This window comes from Orcinus orca, chromosome 3 (assembly GCF_937001465.1).
Source record: "Orcinus orca chromosome 3, mOrcOrc1.1, whole genome shotgun sequence".
Classification (NCBI taxonomy): Eukaryota; Metazoa; Chordata; class Mammalia; order Artiodactyla; family Delphinidae; genus Orcinus; species Orcinus orca.
The window spans coordinates 97,677,167-97,697,553 of NC_064561.1; the positions used below are offsets into that span (position 1 = coordinate 97,677,167).

At 39.2% G+C, this 20,387-nt stretch overlaps 1 non-coding gene across 1 annotated transcript; it reads right to left on the reverse strand.

Moving 5' to 3' along the window:
- Window positions 1–3,778: 3,778 nt before the first annotated feature.
- Window positions 3,779–3,913, reverse strand: LOC117200574 (small nucleolar RNA SNORA43). The gene has a single exon (XR_004482169.1). It is a non-coding gene; the product is annotated as a small nucleolar RNA SNORA43 (small nucleolar RNA).
- Window positions 3,914–20,387: the final 16,474 nt, after the last annotated feature.

A 20,387-nucleotide genomic window follows, 5' to 3' on the forward strand; every position in this document is an offset into this window, starting at 1 on the left:
GGTCTTTAAAGAGGTAATTAAGGTTAAATGAGATCATAAGGGAGGGGCCCTTACCCAATAGGACTGTTGGCCTTGTAAGAGGTAGAAGAGACACCAGGGGTGTATACACACAGGGGAGAGTCCATGTGAGAACACAGTGAGAAGAAGGTCATCTGCAAGGCTTGAAGGGAAGTTTTAGGAGAAACCAAACCTGCCAAAACCTTGATCTTGGACTTCCAGCCTTCCATTTACAGTAGCACCAAAAAGAAAAACGTAGCAATAAATTAAACAAAAGAAGAGAAAGTTTTTTGAACACTGAAAGCTACAAAACATTGTTGAAAGAAATTAAAGACCTAAATAAGTGGAATGATGTCTCATGTCTATGAATCAGGAGACCTAATAGTGATAAAATGGCAGTAATCACCCAATTCATCTACACATTCAATGCGATTCTTATCAAAATTTCAGATACTTTTATTGAAGGAATTGATAAACCAATCCTAAAATTCATACGGAAGTGCAAGTTACCCAGAATAGCCAATATAATTTTAAAAAGTAAGAATAAAGTTGGAGGACTCATACATCATAATTTCAAAACTTACTATAATGCCATAGTGATCAAGACAGTGTGATTCTGGCATAAGGATAGACATACAAACTCATGGAATACAAATGAGATTCCATAACAAACTCTTACATTTATGGTCAGATTATTTTTGACAAGGGTGTCATGAATGTTCAATGGGGAAAAGAATAATCCTCTGAGCAAACAATGCTGAGACAACTGTATATCCATATGCAAAAGAATAAGTTGGACTCCTTCCTTACACTATATACAAAAATTAACTGAAGATGGGTCATATATCTAAATATAAGAGCTAAAACTATAAAATGTGGAAGAAAACATTGGAGTAAATATTCACGACCTTGGGTTAGGCAATGGTTTCTTAGATATGACATAATGATACAAGCAAGGAAAGAAAAAATATAAATAAGTTAGATAATTTGGGCTTCATTAAAATTAAAACCTTTTGTGATTCAAAGGATGCTATCAATAAAGTGAAAAAATAACCACAATATGGGAAAAATATTTGTAAATCATATATGTGATAAAGGACTTGGATAGAATATATAAAAATTATTACAACTTAACAGTAGAAAGACAAATAACTCAATTTTTAAATGGGCAAAGGATTTGAATAGACATTTCTCCAAAGAAGATAAACAGATGGCACCTTTATGTATGTTCAACATCATTAATCATGAGACAAATGTATATCAAAATCACAAGGATATGTACAGAGAAATAGAAGTCCTAGAGGTGGAAGATTTTAATTTACTTCTCTGAGTGTAAGACAGATCAAGTAGGTCAGAACCTAAAAAAGAGATAGATCTAACAAACGTAAGTAGTATAGTTGATCTGATTGATAAGCAGTTTCACCATTAAGGGACCCTGGGGCCCTGTAATTTAAAGGACTCTGAATTTTGCAAACACATAAAACTGATTAAATAATACACAGGAGTCTCTTTCTCTCTGAATCTGATGCTCAGCATTGGCACAGAGTGACTAGAATTCCTAAACATCCATCTTTTCATTAACACCATTCAGGCCCCAGAGAAACACTTCACCACATCTCTTGCCCTATGTTTTTGAAACAAAAGGGAACTATGTCCAAGTGACCTGAAACTTTGGAGGATGTGCTTCTCTCTACATCACAGATGGAGACTGCTTCCGAGAGTGGGGAGCGTTAAGCTGAGGATGCTTGGTTATGAGAAAAGACATATTAAGTAACTTGTCAAATTCTTACTCTCAGAGGGCATAAATGTTACAAATCCTGCCTAGTGAAGTATCATTTCCCAAGGTGCTAACAGCGGTATGCTGGAGCTAGCTCATACCAGCTTCCAAGAGCCAGTAGTTAAAAAGGCAGGAATTTTGCAAGCCAGATTTTAAATCACTGGTAGCCTTAAATGAAATTGGTAAATACTACTAATCAGGACACTACTAGTACTAATTAGTAATTAATTAGTCCTAATCCCCTCTCTCCCTATGCTGGTTTAGCAGCATACTGGTATGAAGTTTCCTCTTTTTTTTTTCTTTTTTTTGTCTAGTCATGTCCTTTTTCATTGTTCTGGAGGTACCCACAATTTAGCATGGTATTTGCAACAGTTTTGAAAGTGTGGTAGCCGAGGAAATTTTTGCAATATAAAATAATTAATGTTACTATTAAATTTGTATATATGTAGGTATCTTACACTGTAAATGAACACTGAACGTTAAAATTGTGTATATTTTTGTAAAAATAATACAACTTTTTAAAAGTACATTAAAAAGTCAACTTTACTTTTGAAAGTTTATGAAAAATTCATATAGTCAGTAATTGTAGTTTATATTTTGCCTTTTAATTTTAATATGTAATTTTAATATTGTAGAAGAAAAATAACATTCTTGAAAAATATATGAAAACTATTGGATTGGCCAAAGAGTTTGTTCGGTTTTCTCTGTAAGCTGGCTCTAGTAGTGCTTAGTTGTCTTTAACTTCATTCGAAACAATTTTGTTAGATTGTATTGTGACAGCTGTCATATCAGCTTGCATTAAAAAAAAAATCAAAATTGGTGAATTTTTTGTAGCCATTTTAATATTAAGATGGAAGAAAAAAGCAACGTTTTCGGTATATTATGCTCTATCATTTCAAGAAAGGTAAAAATGCAGCTGAAACGCAAAAAAAGATTTGTGCAGTGTATGAAGAAGGTGCTGTGACTGATCGAACTTGTCAAAAGTGGTTTTTGAAGTTTCATGCTAGAGATTTGTCACTGGACTATGCTCCACGGTCAGGTAGACCAGTGGAAGTTGATAGTGATCCAATTGAGACATTAATTGAGAGCAATCATATACCACGTGGGAGACAGCCAACATACTCAAAATATCCAAATCAGGTGTTGAAAATCATTTGCACCAGTTTGGTTATGTTAATTGCTTTGATGTTTGGGTTCCACATAAGTGAAGCTAAACCTTCTTGACCATGACCATATTTCCATGTGCAATTCTCTACAGAAACGTAACGAAAATGTTCTATTTTCAAAACAAATTATGACGGGTGATGAAAAGTGGATACTGTACAACAGGTGGAATGGAAGAGACCATGGGGCAGGCAAAATGAACCACCACCAACCACACCAAAGGACGGTCTTCATCCAAAGAAGGTGATGTTGTGTATATGGTGGGATCGGAAGGGAGTCTTCTATTATGAGCTCCTTCTGGAAAGCCGAACGATAAATTCCAACAAGTACTGCTCCCAGTTAGACCAACTGAAAGCAGCACTCAACAAAAAGTGTCCAGAATTAGTCAACAGAAAATGCATAATCTTCCATCAGGATAACCCAAGACCGCATGTTTCTTTGATGACCAGACAAAAACTGTTACAGCTTGGCTGGGAAGTTCTGATTCATCTGCCATATTCACCAGATGTTGCACCTTCAGATTTCCATTTGTTTCGGTCTTTACAAAATTCTCTTAATGGAAAAAATTTCAATTCCCTGGAAGACTGTAAAAGGCACCTGGAGCACTTCTTTGCTCAAAAAGATTAAAAGTTTTGGGAAGATGGAATTATGAAGTTGCCTGAAAAAAGGCAGAAGGTAGTGGAACAAAATGGTGAATACGTTGTTCAATAAAAGTTCTTGGTGAAAATGAAAAATGTTTCTTATTTTTACTTAAAAACTGAAGGCACTTTTTGGCCAACCCAATAATAATTTTTATGTTTGATTTAAGTGGGGTTTTTTTTGGTTTTTTGGCTTTTTTTGCAATGTCCAGCTACAAACCATTCTTGGCACCCACTGTTCTGAGCACTAAAGCATAGAAATAGCTGCTTCCTCTTTGCCCCAATGTCACAGGTACAGCAGGGCAGCCACACCCGTGGTGCCAGCGGGTCCAGCATCTGCAGGGCAGAGTCCCCTCCTTCCCACCCAGTGATTTAAGTGTTTGATAAAAAATGTATTTGAATTTCATATATTTGATTACTAGTACCTTTCACATTTAACACATGATGATTTTTGGCAGTAGAACAAAAATGTATGAAAAAAATCTTAATCATTACAGTATAATTTTGTTCATGGTTGCCAGGTGTTGGAGGAGTGACAAACGGTGAGTTAGTACTTAGGGAGTGGGGTTTCTGTTTGGGGTCATGAAAATGTTTTGGAACTAGATTCCACAACATGGTGAATATACTAAGTGCCATTGATTGTTCACTTTAAAATGGTAACTTTTATGTTATGTGAATTTCACCTAAATACAATTTTTTTTTAATAAATAAAGCAATATAATTTTGTTGAAAGGAAGGCAAGAAAAAGAATTTTAGGGGATACATATATATAATAACTTATGAATTATATATGTCTTATTTTATTATCCATCCAAACATCAGCAGTACATCACCAAAACATCCAGACATGTGTAAAAGTAACTGAATTCTGTCATTTTATATTTTGCTGACTTTCAGTCATATAAAAACTCTACTTTTTTTTAACACATTACTCAATTTTGTTATTATGAACATATATTTACCAAAGTAGAAGAATAAACATATTTTATTGAGTGCTAGTTTTAATGTATAACTTTTATAATTTTTAGACATAATGTGTAACTTTTAAATATTTAGATGTGATATCTTGGCCTATATTTGTGCTTCTGCCTCAGACTCCGCCTACTACAGTGTGTGATGTATCAAAAGTCAGTGAAAAGGACAAAATCTGGGCAGTTCTGGAAGCAGTTCATCCAATGATGCAGGGGAGAGTGTTAGATAACATGAGACACTTACCAAGCGCTATTTGGGGGTAAATGATGAAATTTTCAATTATGGATTAATTTTTTAATCTGATTTCATATGTTTAATGTCAATGATTAATTTAGTGATATTTCAGTAGACAATTTACATAGAGAATGAAAGTTTAGAAGTTTATTACATCAGCAATATCGTTCCAAAGGACGTTGCCCATCTCTTAAAAAATGCATTATGATATATGGAATGTCTGAATATCAGTACTTAAAATGGATAATTGTTTATCCATCAGTAGAGGTTTACCTACTTACTGATCTATTAAGTGTATCCAATAAGATACGGTTGGAGAAAATACGAGAAAAACGAAAAAGAGAATTTTACTTGCAGGGCATGTGTGTACCTTACAATAATAGGCACAGCAGAACAAAGAACTAAATATTACACGGCTGCCATAGAAAAGCTAAATGATCACTTGCTAAATTTCAACTAGAGTTGTTGGTGCTATTTAGAACTGTACTTTGAAATGGCGTTGACCAAAATAACTTTTTTTTTCCTGTCATTACATCCAGTTTTGCCATCATGAAATAACCTTAAGCATATGACAAATATCCTCTGGTAGCTCCAACTACAGAATAATTGTTATTCTCAGTCCTTAAAAAAAAGTTAGAGACTGCAAACATTTTGAAGGTCAGGGACGTGACCTCCATTTGTTTTGTAGCTAACTTTCAGCACTCATGACTCTAGCTGTACTGAGGGCTGATGTCACATTATGATTCTAGGAGGGTTTGATTGACAATAGTGCATGATAGCCCATCCAAAAAATTAATCTGTGTTGGAAACAGTGAGATGCCCTCAAGACACTCAGTCAGTTGGTTCTTTTTTACTTTTTCTTAGAGATAGTAAGGATTATAGCAATTCTCCTCAGTTCTTGAGAAAAGGTACCACACAGACATCAGAGCAGCATCTTATGTCTGTATTTTCAGCACGTCAGCCAGCTGATGAGGGAGCTTTAGTCTTCTTCACAATCATACTGAAATGTCAGTTTTGCAAAAGATAGAATCATATCCGTGCCAAATGTCTGGGTGGTGGGACCACACTGGGCCATGGCAGCACTATCTGTGATGACGGAAGAGCTTAAAAGGTGATCACAGAGGCATTGTTGCTCCATCCAAAGCGTCTTCCTTTGTCAGCACTTCAGAAACTCCTTCGTAACCATGGAGTTCGCAATAATCTTTCATGTGAAACATTTCAAAATGTCACATTACAGTTGTTATTCTTCCAGTAAGGGTTGAGTTTTCATGGAGCAAAAAGAGCAAAGAGGATAAGTGCTTTTGAACATCAACCCTGAGAAGGCAGGGACCAGTCCTTCTTCATGATCTGATAGCTATTTTAGTTCTCAAAGAAGCATAGAAAGATCTAGGCTTAGGCATGAAATAACTTTGTAGTTCCTGTACCCTAAAAGATTGAAATGGCCTTGAAGGTGAAATCTCACCTCAAACCCTCATGCCTACCGTTTATTTTCTCCATTCCCTTCAACCTGCAACTACGATCTACACTCTTTGACTTAACAATGACTTTTGTCATTAAACTGGGTTTTACATAAAACCAAAGTCCTAACTCAGTGATCCTACTTCTGCCCTCCTACCAACTTTGAGACTTTTGAGAACGGCAGGCTTGCCTTGTCTTGTCTCTTGCAAAACACAAAGGAAAATACCTTTGAGAAGAGAAATACATATATATTCATATATATATTAATATAGTAGACTATACATATATATATATTAATGTAGCAAATAGACTGTCAAAAAGGGCAAATGACAAGAAAAATTTCATTCATTTCTCCCCTGAACTATCAGAGAAATGACAGAGGACAGATCTCAAACACAATCCCTTTGGGTTGCAAGGCAAACCCTAAACTGTGCCCTGTCTTGAAGGAAAAGATCACAGCTCTTTTACTCAGCAAGAGATAAAAATACCACGTGTAGAAGAGCAAAGCCTGAGAGCTATCATTCCTCCTCTGACTTCTGCTTGCTGCAGTCTGCTGAAAGATGTCATGGCTGACCAACCCTCAAAAATAGACACTGTGATGGTGATATATTGTGGCCCTTGAAGAATTTAATTGTCAAATTGACATTTATCAAAAGCTTTAGTGCATTTGAAAGATAAATTGCGCAAGTTTGGTTCAGATCAAAGAGCCCCCGTCCTTCTCCATTCATAGCACAGGCTGGCTTCAGCAGGCAAGTCATGTGTGAAAAATGATCCCTCTCCACTCCCAGCTCCTCTAAGCACTGCACTGGTGACAGATAATCACAAATTTAAATGTTAGCCTCCTCTTCAGAAAGTTCTTAAAATAATGGAGAACCCATTGAGACCATTTGTATTTGAAAGGAATGCTAAATAATTTAGCATTGGGGAGAAGGATGTGCTGTGCTGGGCAGATAAATGTTGAAACCCCAGCCCAGACTCTCTTCAGCAGTTGCCACGCTAATTACAGATCAATTACTTCCCAGTTGTTTGCAACCTTATCAAAGAATGGTAAATTTACTGAGAGCAAAGTGTGATAAGATGACTTTTCATTATTACAGTAGATTTGTTGAAACAGCTCTGACACTGAGATTAATAAGAGCTCTCCCAGAGGTAATAGGATCCGTGCGCATATAGGGAGAATCTAAGAGCTGAAAACCGGAAGCTGGACGCTATCATAAAAACCCTTCCTCTCATTAATTGTTATCATGAGTGTGTTCGCAATGCAGAAGGCCAGGAAATGACCCATTCACTGAAACTTGCCTCGAACAATGAAGCTCTTCACTCCCAAAGAGGCATGCTGAAAATCAAAGGAAAGTAAAAGCATTTGGGTTTGGAAGCAAGAGAAGAATTTGTATGTGTATGGGGTGTGTGTGTGTGTGTGTGTGTGCGTGTGTGTGCGTGCGTGTGCGTGCGTGCGCACTAGCTGAATTCCATTTTCATTAGGACAATCACAAAGAGATGGGCTGTCCTATGTCACTATAAAAGGAAGTGTCAAAGTTTTCAGGGTGGATGTTAGTGGAATCACTAAGGACCTGAGACCAGTAAAGATTTGGGCTGGCAGCTAGGGTCACACAGCAAAATTCCTCCTGGGACAGAACGACTGGGAGGAAAAACCAAGGGTTCATAGCGGCCAGGGAATCGTTCAGATTGGAATAGGTAATGCATAATGTTCTTAACACAGGGCACAGTGGCTATGGGGCCCTATTTTTGTTTTATTTTTTTAATTGAGAAACAACTCACTGAGGAACTCTTACATTGGTTAATTCTAGCACCACTTTGCCAGTCTCCCAGCCATTCAGAGGCCATCTCCACACCTCCTGACAAGTCTGAGTGGGCACTGGAACACCTGTGGAATTGTTTATTCCATTTTGCAAGCTACTGCTATTTTAAATATATGCTCCGGTCAGAGGAATATGTGGGAAATAAGGAGAAATGTCCTCCCTGACTTGGGAACTAAAGTAATGTTTCAAATCCCAGTGGAAATGGATGAAGAGAAAAGCTGAGAGGCAAGAGCCAGCTTTTGAGGAATGGACAGTCTTTTATAAGACATTTTAGTAAACTCTTTCATAACTTTTTTCTGACTTTTAAAGGAAATACGAAACCATAGGGTAAAGGTCAGATCCCTTTGTGAATTGAAAACCAGTTAGGAAAGGAAAGGACTTGCTGGATTTGTGAGGCAGCATTTAGTGGTAGGACATGCATCCTCATGTCCTTGTTGAGTGTTGCTGATGGGCTTATGAACTAAATGCGGTTTTCCATAAATGATGTTTAACTTAACATCTTGGGAATTCCATTCAATTAAGCTCTGTACTATTAACCTTTTTTTTGAACAGACTCAAATAAGTAAACTAATGCTCAAAGACAGAAAATAATTCTGCCCAGATTACTTTCAGAACCAAATTTGAAGCCTTGTTGCAGATGTCAATGCCGGTGATTCTGTTCCCCTGAGGATAAGCCGTGGCAAATTTGAAGACTTTTCAGATACAACCAAGCAAACTAGGAAAGAGGCCAGGGGAAAGCATGTAGTATTTAATTTGTACAAATGAAAGGAAAGATGATAATGACTAGGGAAAGCTAATATAAACTTTGTCTACTTCAAACTTAATTCTCAAAACATACAAACTTAATTCATACACATCCCTACGGAAGGATCTTAGGAGTAATTGTCGACCAATCAATACATTTCTTCTAGTAGCCTGAGCCACACACACACGAAGAAAACAAGATGAAAAAGTAAGTCAATGTGGCATCAATAGTAATGCTTGTTTTTGTATGTTCACTTTGTGTCTTTTGGCCACTTCAGTGAAATAAAGCAAAAATGATACAAGAATAATAAAATATCCTCTTTAACATTTTTCTCCATCTTCTAGAAGAAGGTAGCAAGAAACCCAAAACAAATATTTGCATCCTTTTCTACTCAATAGGCTATTTGTAAGGTGATAATAGAAAGAGAAAGCTCAGAAAAGCCTTTGAAAACCACACAATGGAATTTCCAGCCTAAATTTCGCTCCTCTCCTCTCAGTCCTCTCCCTTTCCCATCTCTCCTCTCACTTGCTGAATTTGATTTATTTCTCTCTTGATGGTTATTTGGACATAGCAACATAGTGCTTTTCACGTTCCTGTTGCAAATTTGTTTTCCTCCATTTTAAATATCAGGCTGGGAAAACTCTAGTGTGTGTCTGTGTGAGTTGCTATTACATGAAGGGGAGACAAGAGGAAGGGAGCTGGTGTGGTGTATGAATTACACATGGTGAGGTTATTTAGCATGGACTGTCTTGAAGCAGATGTGTTTGATGTATTCGAACACGTGCATATTCAAAACTCACAAGAGGTGTTAGGAAAGTTGATCAGTTCTCTCCATACTTCCTGCCCAGAATGTCAGAACAAAGGATCACTTGATGAAATTGAAGGGCAGAGGTTTATGAGGGGAGGGGGTACAAAATGAAAGGAAATTCCACTTCACATTACATTCATTCAACTTTCTGAATCTGCTTCCATGGAAATCCCTTATTTAATACTGTAGCAGGATTTTAATAAGGTTAATTTTCTCACTGATGGTACCACGTGTACAAGGTTTCACTGAGATTATGACAAAAATAAGAAAATCTCTTGCTTTGGGTTGTAAACCATCCTTGGAATAATTAACTTGATTCTGTGCACAGTGTTGGCAGAGTTATTTGAGGGAAATGTTGGAGTTATTTCCCCTCCTCACAAGCAGTGCTTTTGGATCATTATTGCGCTGGATGAATATTTTCGCTTTAGAAAATCCTGCTAATGATAACCCTACGTCCACTTTGTTGAAGAGACTGCTTCATTTTGTGTTAGCTGTCATTTTCTTTTTCTTATTTTTTTTTTTGGCTGCGTTTGGGTCTTCATTGCTGCACCCAGGCTTTCTCTAGTTGCGGCGAGTGGGGGCTACTCTTCGTTGCGGCACGTGGGCTTCTCATCGCGGTGGCTTCTCTTATTGTGGAGCACAGTCTCTAGGCACGTGGCCTTCAGTAGTTGCAGCACGCGGGCTCAGTAGTTGCGGCACGAGGGCCCTAGAGTGTGCGGGCTTCAGTAGTTGTGGCGCACGGGCTCAGGAGTTGTGGTACATGGGCTTGGTTGCTCCGCGGCATGTGGGATCTTCCTGGGCCAGGGATTGAACCCGTGTCCCCGGCATTGGCAGGCAGATTCTTAACCACCGTGCCACCAGGGAAGTCCCTAGCTATCATTTTCTAAAGCGTTGGGAGTGAGCCCCATTTTTAAATGTATACTTTTTTCATTACACAAGTAATATATGCTCATTTTAGAAAATACAGAAAATTAAGGAAAGAAGAGAAAAACTGATATCACCCAGACAGTGCTACTGTTAACTTTTCAATGAATTTTTCTGTAATCCTGTATTTCCTGTACAAAGGATTTTGTTGCTCGCTAGTTGGCTGGTTTGTATAATATAAAATCATGCTTGTTTAGAATTTTACATCTTGCCTTTCTGACAACATTTTAACATAAGTATTTTCTATGTTATTACATAGTCCTTATAATCATTGCAATGGTTGTATAACATTTCACTGAGATCATATACTGTGGTTTACTTAACCGTTCCACTATTACTGAATATTTAGCTTGTTTTCTGTTTTTTGCTATTGTGTAGAATTGTTTCCTTGGAGTAAATTCCTGCAAGTGGTGTTACTGAGTCAAAGAACATGAATATTTTAAAAGACCTCACTAATTTGAAATGCAAATAACTAGGAGAAATAGATTGATAGGTTTGTTTGATTCCATGTTTCAATATTCAAATAATGAGACACTGCTTTCGGTAGGAGAATAGCAAAGACATCAGTTGTAAGCCATTTTGAGTGAACTGATGTCTGCCTCATTGTAAAGATAGGACCTGAGGTCTCTGCTGTGTACCAGTGCCCTTTATGGCTCCCATACCTTGTCAAGTGGCCATCATTTTTATGGGACATCAGTTCCCAAACTGGTTTGTTGACTCTTGTTAGCAACCTTTTGTCATTTTCGCAAAGCACATTCTCAATTCCCCTGGTGCAAAACATCTACAATTGCTGCTCTGAAGATTCTTGATGGTATTTTTCTTTCACTACTTACATAAAATTGAATTTGCTTTCTTTTGCTTCTTAGGTGACAGAGTAAACTCACCCAGGCACACTCAAGGGCAAATATGCTAACACAAATAAAGGGAGTTGGGCTGGGTTTCAGAAAGAGTATTTTAGAATGGGGGAAAAGGTTTTAGACCATCTTAAGAGGATTTTTTTAAAAGGATATTTAGACCATTTTCAGATCTCTTACCCACAACTTCCCTGGCCTAAGTGCTCCCTCACAGGAAGGAGAATTCCACCAGAGACAGACAGGGCCATTTTGTGGCAGTGGGTACCATCCTAACCCTGCAGCCGCGGGTGTCCCCTTATATTATCATCGTAGCAGAACTAGGAGGTCAAAATGCCACTTTCTGTCTATGGCAAAAATGTCCTGTCCTCGTTCTATGCCTGCCCCAAGGCCCTGCTCATCTTTTGCCCTGGATATGCTGTGATGTTATGTCAGGGTCTGTACCAGCCAGCTGTGTCACATGAGCTTCCTTCTGAGAAACAGATGGGCAGGGGGAGGTCTGTTCCAGAGTTTAGAGAAGCTAGGGCTTGCAGGTAAAGTTAAAGCAATGGTCATCTTCAGTGAGGGGGCTTTTATGCAAGAAAAATAAGAGTGCCCTCTAAGGCAGCCAATAGGCAAGGATAGTTCAGCGCTGTTAAACTTTTTAATAAATTGCCAACCTTAAAAATTTGGGCAAATTCACATGAAAATTTAGGTTTCTTATTTCTCATTTAAAAAATCAAAAGGGTAACACTAGGCTTCATTTCCATTAAGTACTAGTCTGAGTGGTAACTCCACCCTCACACCATGAGACATTCTTTCCTGTTTACCATGGTTCCCATCTTTCCCTGTTCATTTCTCACACCTTCCCACTTCAGTCACTCAGTTTCCTCTCCTGGCCAAGTAGGCACCTGAATTTGCAACCTTCGAGTTGCAAGAGTGTGGCTGGGAAGAATTGTGGGGTGCAGTATCCTATATCAAGCATGACAATACCTTGCCTTTCTCAAGGATTCCACAGTCTTTTCATTAGGGGCCAATGTCACTGGATAGTCTAACTCGGGGTCCTCAACCCCCAGGCTGCGGACTGGTACCAGATGCGCTATATTGATGAAATTCAATGTTCATATGAAATGATTAAATATATCTGTTTCTCCCTTTATGAAAAGAATCATACTTCCTTTCATAACTCCAGGTCTGATATTGGACCAGTCCATTTCGCAGACACCACAGCTGAGGAAATACCAGGAAACAGGGACAAGAGGAGGGTGACAGTATATCTAGTACATATTAGCCTGTGATTCTTTTCAGCTAAATAGTAATTCTACCTCACTCTTTCCCTTCTGGGTTTCAGGGAAGAGAGATACATAAAAATGGCAAGAGGAGTTGAATGTACGTAATCCATTCATTGTTATGGAAGCTGAACTGTGGTCTCTTCTCTTTATTGCTTGTGCCATGTGACTAAGCCTTCCTAACAATATAGTGAGGAACTGAGATGCAGATTATGACAAGAATATTACCAACATGTGGACAGTCTTATATAGAACACTCTTAGGTTTTGTTTTATGAGAAAAGATAAGCATTGCACTAATAAATTAAAGTTTTTCACTTTGAACTCTTATTAATAGATAGTTAATATTATTTATTAATAGGAAAACCAGATAGGAGATTTAAAAAAAAACAGACTTAACAATATCCATTGAAATAATTCAGTTTGATATTAATGATAGGGGTCTCAATGGGGAGAGTATTCCAGAACCTTCACTGATTTATTTATTTTACCAAGAAAAAGCACTGCATTGGATCAAAGTTAAGTTAATTACCAGAATGCATTTAGACATCCCTAAACAGAGGCTAAGGTCTTTATAAACATCTCTTGCGCTCTTGTCTGGAGATGAAACAGGAATATACCATTTAGAAGACCATGTAAATTATTCTCACCAAATCACCGAGCAAGTTTGAAATGACTTTACAGAAAAGTTTCTCCCTCAGGTGCCAAAGTGTCCTGGTGCCCACAGCGCTCTGAACGCCTGATCAGCCCTCTGGGTACTCTCCCTGGCTTCATCTCTTTCTCAACCCCTACTTCAAAAGCAGATGATAAAGGCCATACTCCCAGGCATATTTTCTAGCTGCAACTATTAGCATTTTCTTCTCATTCTTTTTTTGCAATTAAAAAAAAAAAAAAAAAAGTAGAGCTCTTTTCCAAGTCGTTGCATTCCTTGTGGCTGCAGATGGGGCCACCTGCAAATCATTCTGCTCTCTCTCTGTCTCCAGAGGGAAAAAAGGCAGGCATTGTGTTTTCTGCCCCCGACTCCACTTCTCATCCTTGTGTCTCTCAAAGGACACCCCAGAAACACAATTGTCACATTTTAAGCAAGTGAGTGGAAAGTGAGAATTAGCAATTTCCAACCTTTTTTTTTCCTAATCAAGGAGCATTCTGTTTTTGCCAGCTCCCCTATGGTGGAAAAGGTGCTTGGGTCTGACAAGAGTCTCTCCCTTTGTGGCACCGAGGCCCAGGGTGACATGAAGACAGACAGAGACGGACCAGAGCTGCCGTGTTCCTTCGTTAATTCAATGACCATGAAAAGTAAACTTTCCTGACACAGTTTTGTGGTTCACTGCTTTTATTCCCCTGTCCTCTCTGAGCACAGAACAACTTTTGACTTTACCTCAGTAATTAGCCAGCCTCAGACAGCTGAAATTTAAGTCCCTCTGAGAGGTGGTAAAAACAACTTAAAGAGCTATGACTAAAACCATTAGTCTACACCACCTTTTTAGAAGCTTCTGAAAACCTCTTTTTCGTTCAAAATTCTTCATCTTTGAATTTGAAGAAATCAGAGCCTGGGCAGAGTAATAAATACTTAATTCTCAATGGATGGTTCCTAATTTGCCCAGGCCAACTTGTACATAATCCAGCCTGCAAAGAAAAATGAACCACCTGATCCATTTACTGTGCCTGTTAACAATCTAATTTCTAGAAACATCAGACGTCCAATACTTTATCTTAAGACCCTATTGCTCTCAGGCAAAATGCCAGTCTCCCTATTAAAAATCCTGAAAAAAGAAAGATTGGTGATTAAGACAAAAACCACACTCTGCATTAGGGACTAGCATCTGACGTTCCACTTGCCCCCCAGGTGAAGGCAATCCATCTACCATGCCTTAAATGAGCCCGTATGACACTGGTGAATTTCAAAATCACCAGCAAAACCAGCTTTGGAAAGAACTTCTGGAGTAATCCATCCCCGTGGATTTTGCCATTACTCCATTCTTCTTTCTCAAAAGCTCATCTCCTGGGTCTCTTTCCCTAAGTCAGCACTCAGCTCCCCAGGGCTCTCTGTCAATCCTTCATCTGGTTCTGTCACCCCCTGTCCAGACCTATTGCTTCTCCCTCCCGATTGCTGCTGAGCTCTCAGCCTCCATGCCTTCTCTTGAGACAGATCCAGGTTTCCTGCTACTCTCTTGGTACAAACCACAAATCTAAGACACCGACCCTAATTCAAGTTCTAGGAGAGCATCTGAGAGAATCTGTTGATCTTCTCTGTCTTCAAGAGTCTCCTAGAGACAATACCCTGTCTTTACCTAAATCCTAGAAATGAGTGTAATAGTAGAGATTCCTTACCAGCCCGATCACAAGAAGAAGGTGGCTGCCAATTTCTCCCATGTAGTGGGCTGGCCCTGGTCATAAATATATGTGTGGGAAACTGAATTGAAGTTAGTAAACCTAGTATTTACTCTGTCCTAAAATTATTTACTGGGAGGTCTTGTTGCTGCTTTTCTATCGTGCTTTATAAACACAATTCTCTAAACTTATTTATGCTTTTCCTTTTTCAGCTTCAAAGCTATTCGCAACTGCACTCTCACTCCACACAAGTGTGTCATGATCAGTTGTGAGATGTCACAAGAAATTTGTTACCAGTAATAGCTTTTCTGAAGCCTGCAAAGCATTTGCTTTCTCTTTCTAAGAAGAGAGTTTTCCAGGCCATAGCAACCATCTCACAGTCTTGTTACAGCTAGAATAACACTGACAGCACCCTTGAGAGTGTGTTGCACATGTGCAAGTCATCTACCATGGATGATAAGGGAGAAAAAAGTTGACAAACTCCATGCTACAGCATTGGATCCGGTAACTGAATATAATAAGGGAGATTATTGGATCATTATTCCAATGGACTCCTATTCAATTAAACCGTATTCGTAGAAGAGCAAGGCAGATAGTTCACAGGAAGGAATAAGGCACCATGGTGACTCTGTGACCTAGAGAACACGCCAGATCAAAAAGCCTTAGCAGCTCCTCTGCTCTGGCTGAATGCTGTCACGAGACAAAGCAAAGCCAGTGATGCCAGCATCCCCAGTTTTTCCAAAGAAACCAGAAATGCAGATTTTAATGTGAAGCCCCTCCATTTGTAAATGTAAGAATGTATGTAAAACATGAAACCTAATTTATAACTTGCTAAACTCTGTCTGTGCCAGATGATACACAATTCTTGATACACGAGCAGCCAGGCTGGTCTACAGGTCACAGTTTGCAATTTTTCTGGATTAAACAAGATATTAACCATCAAGACTCAGCTGGACTCTATTTAGCATCCAAAGATGAGTGAGACCCAGTCCCTGACTGCAAGGAACTGATAAGGAAGAGAAGTAAAGCACCAGCCCTGGATAAGAGTAGGCAAATGTCGTCACCTTCCTCAGGAGAAGCACAAAATACCATTCAGCCAGGAAGCAGAGGAACCCGAGTCAGAGAGAGCTTGAGTCTTATCCTGGTGTTGGTCCGCATCTTAGTCAGCTTCTTGGCAGGGGCTGTGAAAGTCTGGCCCCTGAGCCCTCGTATAGCAGAGGAACGGCCTTCTGTAGATCCACCTCCACTGGTATTCAAGAGCAAACACAGGACTTCTTAACCAGGGCCCCCAGTCACCTATTAGGTGACTTGCAGACACAGCCCCACATGCACAAGAGTTATGAGTGGATGAAATATTTACACAGGGTAGGGAAAAAAAAGGCCTCTTCCTCTAGGCAGTTGCAGCCCCATGACAGGATGTTCAGCTTGGCTAGCAGATTATGGGATGGATTTCATCCCCAGCCATGTCTCTGGCTGGGCATCCTTTAGCAGGACCCAAAATGCAGGGCATATTTACCAGGCAGCCCAGCTTCTCACCAACTTAGGTGTGCATCTCCAGATGTGCTTTTTTGGAACCTGGTAAAATGTAGACTGTGTTGAAAATGATTTTCCTGCAGCCTTTCTACCTGCCGTGTGGATGGAAATCAGGAGCCCTTGGGATGTGGAGCTATTTAAAAATAAATGTGGCATATGTAACCATAGCAAGCGATTATATCAATTCTAAATGGACTTTGCCCTAAGAAAAATAAAAAGCCAAGCTTTGGGGGTTTATTTCATTTACCAGAACCCAAGTGAATTGAGCGTGATTGAAGTGTCTGTGTTTGGCTGGGCTCCTCTATGTAATGCTGGCTTGTTGGACTGGTTTGAGTGGACCCAGCTGTAAAACTAAGAAGCCCCTCTGGACACAATCTCTTCCCAGATGCCAAAAATACCTCCTCTTTGAGAAGCTGGAGGAATAATTCTGCTCCAACAATAGGACATTCTTTCTTCTTGAAGGTTTTATTTTTGCAGGGAATAGAAATGGAGCAGGAGGTTATTCTCTGCCACAAGGCAAGGCTCAAAGCAGGGACAAAGTCCTAACCTAGTTAGGAGACTGGGAATTTGATCCAGCATCCCGAAGAGAAAATTGTTCTATGTTTCTCTTTAGACACAGCAGCCTTGTCCTATCACGTGTGTGTGTGGGGTGGGCGCACACGCACTCACACATGCACATTTGTCCGTGTTGCCAGATGGGGACAAGAATCGCTAAGATTCTTGGAACCCAACTTTGTTTTTATTTCTGAAGGCATCTCACTCACCGAGTTTTTTCAAAAACCCCAGTGCTGAAATGTTTCACCAAGCTGTATTACAGCAACTTGGATTATGCTGCGGGCGGTATGTACATTCTCTTCCTACACATTGCTTTGTGGATTCTTGTGTAGCCATAACCTCTTTATGGAGAACTTACCCCCTCCTTTATTTTTCTCTCAGGGTGTACTCGGCACTTCTCCCATACAACCTTTAGAACGAATGTCTCCCAGTTTTATTTTAGCTCACCACTTAGTTTGAAACTCTTGCTTCTTGATTCAATTTGAACAACTGTGAGAGTTCGGATTGAAACAAAACAAAAAAGCGTTACCTCTCTGTCTGATGTTGACTTTCAAATTGGAGAGAGGACTCCTGGGGTTAAACAGAAGATGTGTGGTATCTTCTTGTAAGGAGCATTTTTTTTTTCTTTCTTTTTAATAGAAAACTTCTGACTGAGACAAAGAGGCCAGGAGGGTCTGTTGAAAAATCAGAACATCTCATGTGGCTATTCCAATGGAAAATAAAAAGAAACACAAATCTTGTACAGCACCTCAGTCCCTATGCAGGAACCGAAACTGACTGAGTTAGGAGTGGTAATTTACCTCACTGGGGATCTAAAGTAATTAAACGGTGTTGCAAACCCAAACTGTGAATGAATTTAAGTCATCACTAGGGATGTGCAGTCCATCCTTGGGAAGAAAGTGAAAAATATGCATTCTGATGGCAAACAAGAAAGCTTTCCATTTGATTCTGTATTTCTTTATAGCATCTGCTTCTTGCTCTCTGTCACATTTGAGCTCATCTTCCTTATTCTAGCAATAAGAAAGCAATGTTATAGCTTGTTGTGCCGGAGTTGTGAAGGAAGCACGGACCTAGCTGAAGAAAGCAAGTCGTTATTTTGCTTAATTATTTCCGAAACGTCATCTCTTATACCATCCAGTCTTTTGTAACTACGAGGAGAAAATTGAATAACCACCCATTTCCCTAGAACAGCTTTAAAAAGTTTGCAGTCAATTTTTTCGGAGGGCCATGAAACATTCGATGATACGGGTAAGCCTGCAGGATGATAGGAGAGCCATTACATGTAATCAGGAAAAAAATATTATGGTGTATACAGGCAGATTGTTTCACATCGTTCAGTTAGTTTAGGTTAAGAAATGTTTTCTCTCAGGAAATGCCTTTAAACCAGGGCTACATTTTATTTAATGATGTGGAAAAATTCCACAAAATATCCTTATGAGAAATGTATTTAATTTTCTCTTTTTAAGCCAGTCAGCAAGTAAAGTGAGCTGCGTATTGCTCACATTACTAACACCGCCTGGCAGAGCACATTGAAATATGCCTGGTCATGCACATCCGGAGGTAATGTTAGTTGGGAGCACTTGGTACGGTTGCTTAGCACTTTGTGGAAACTGATTGACTTCAGCTGCTGAAAATTTCTGTAGGGATGTGGACAGATGTTGAAACCCAGGGTAAACTCCCCTTGCCTCTTTCTGTCCTTAAGTAGAAAGGAATAAACAAACAGAAGTGCATCCTGGCATCACTAAGTAAGATCCTCACCTTCTCCTGGCTTTAATGACTATACTGAGGAAAGAGCATTTATGCCCTGATCTAAAAAGAGCAGTTATCAGCCTTGGCGTCATCAGGGTGTGCAGGGGCAGGGGGGCTGAAAAACCTCAGGAAATATGGCTGAGCCCCCAGTGTGTATCTTCCTTCGCTCTCATTCTGCCTACTATACTAACTCAGTTGCTCTTGTTCAGAGTTTAGTCACAAACAGGTCACACTCTGTCCTTCCCTGGGTCATTCGGTTTCTCTCTCTGACCTTTGGTGGAGATGGGCTTGTTCCACGCCGCTTTATAAACACTGCAAGGCAGTCATGACGTTCTCAGAATATGTGGGATTCAGTTATGAAAACCACTGGGTTGACAGTGATAAAACAGTGTGCTAAATTATCTCTCCCCCCTACATTTACAATTTGCAAACTAATTTTTACTCCTGGTAAAAAGTAAACTGGAAAGATAGGCTGATTTTTGATAGAGGTAACTGATAGAAAATTCTTGTGCAAAATGAAATGTATCTGATTTAGTTAAGACTTCCTCTCTTATTTGACCTTCACTCCTGCTTCCAGCTCAAGGCTACTTGCTTGAACACTACAAAGAGAATGTGTGCTTTTTAGAAGTCAGATATGCAAAGGAAGAATTGTATCGGCAGGGCTGCTTAGGCATTTTAACTCTATTAAAGCGGTCACAGGATAGTGTTTTTTATAGGATCAACTTCTACAAATTTTAAATATGTACACTGAGACTGAAGTCCATACATGATCAGCAAATTAATAGAAAATCTATGTACTAACAAGGGTATGAGCATAATGAAATGATAGTCTTTGACCCTGGTAAAGACGTTAATCGTAATTATTTATTTTCCCGCCAAGGTTAATTGTTGGGAGTTTTCAATGTGCTAATTGCTATTAAGGAGAATGTCAGCTGTCAGTTAAAATGAAGTATTGTTGCTACATAGGAAGAGCCTTCTGCCCTCCAGACTGTTGATTGACATTAGGCCATGGGTAAACTTCGGGGTATGGGACTGGTGCAGACGGTCCCTTGAAGCCAAGTGTCTGACTTAATCTAATGGGAGCAAAAAGGAACCAGTGTCCTGCAACACAGTATATCATCTCTTTGACCCAGAGACAGATGGTATCTCATGCATAATAGAGGTTATTCTACACAGAGCTTTCAGTTCCCTGGGAAATATACTAGTCTTCCTGACTAAGGACCAAGAGCTTCTCTTAAAGAAAAATCTTGCAAGAGAAATAAAGATCTCCCATAAATGATCAAATATTTGGTCCCCCTCACCAGGTGTCCTGTTTCATTAGTAGCTAACATCTGCTAATACTAAAATAAGCTGGCCATTGACCCCATAGTACAATAACCAATGGGTTTGTGTGATACTACTGAGCAAGGGAAATAAATGTAATCTCTTTTGTAGGTAATCAACTGATGTCCTATTGCTTTTGATAGCTTTATATTACCTACTTGATAGAATAATATTTTTATACTTGTGGAGACAAATATAACTAATGATTGTAAAATATATACCTCCATGATTTTCCCACTAT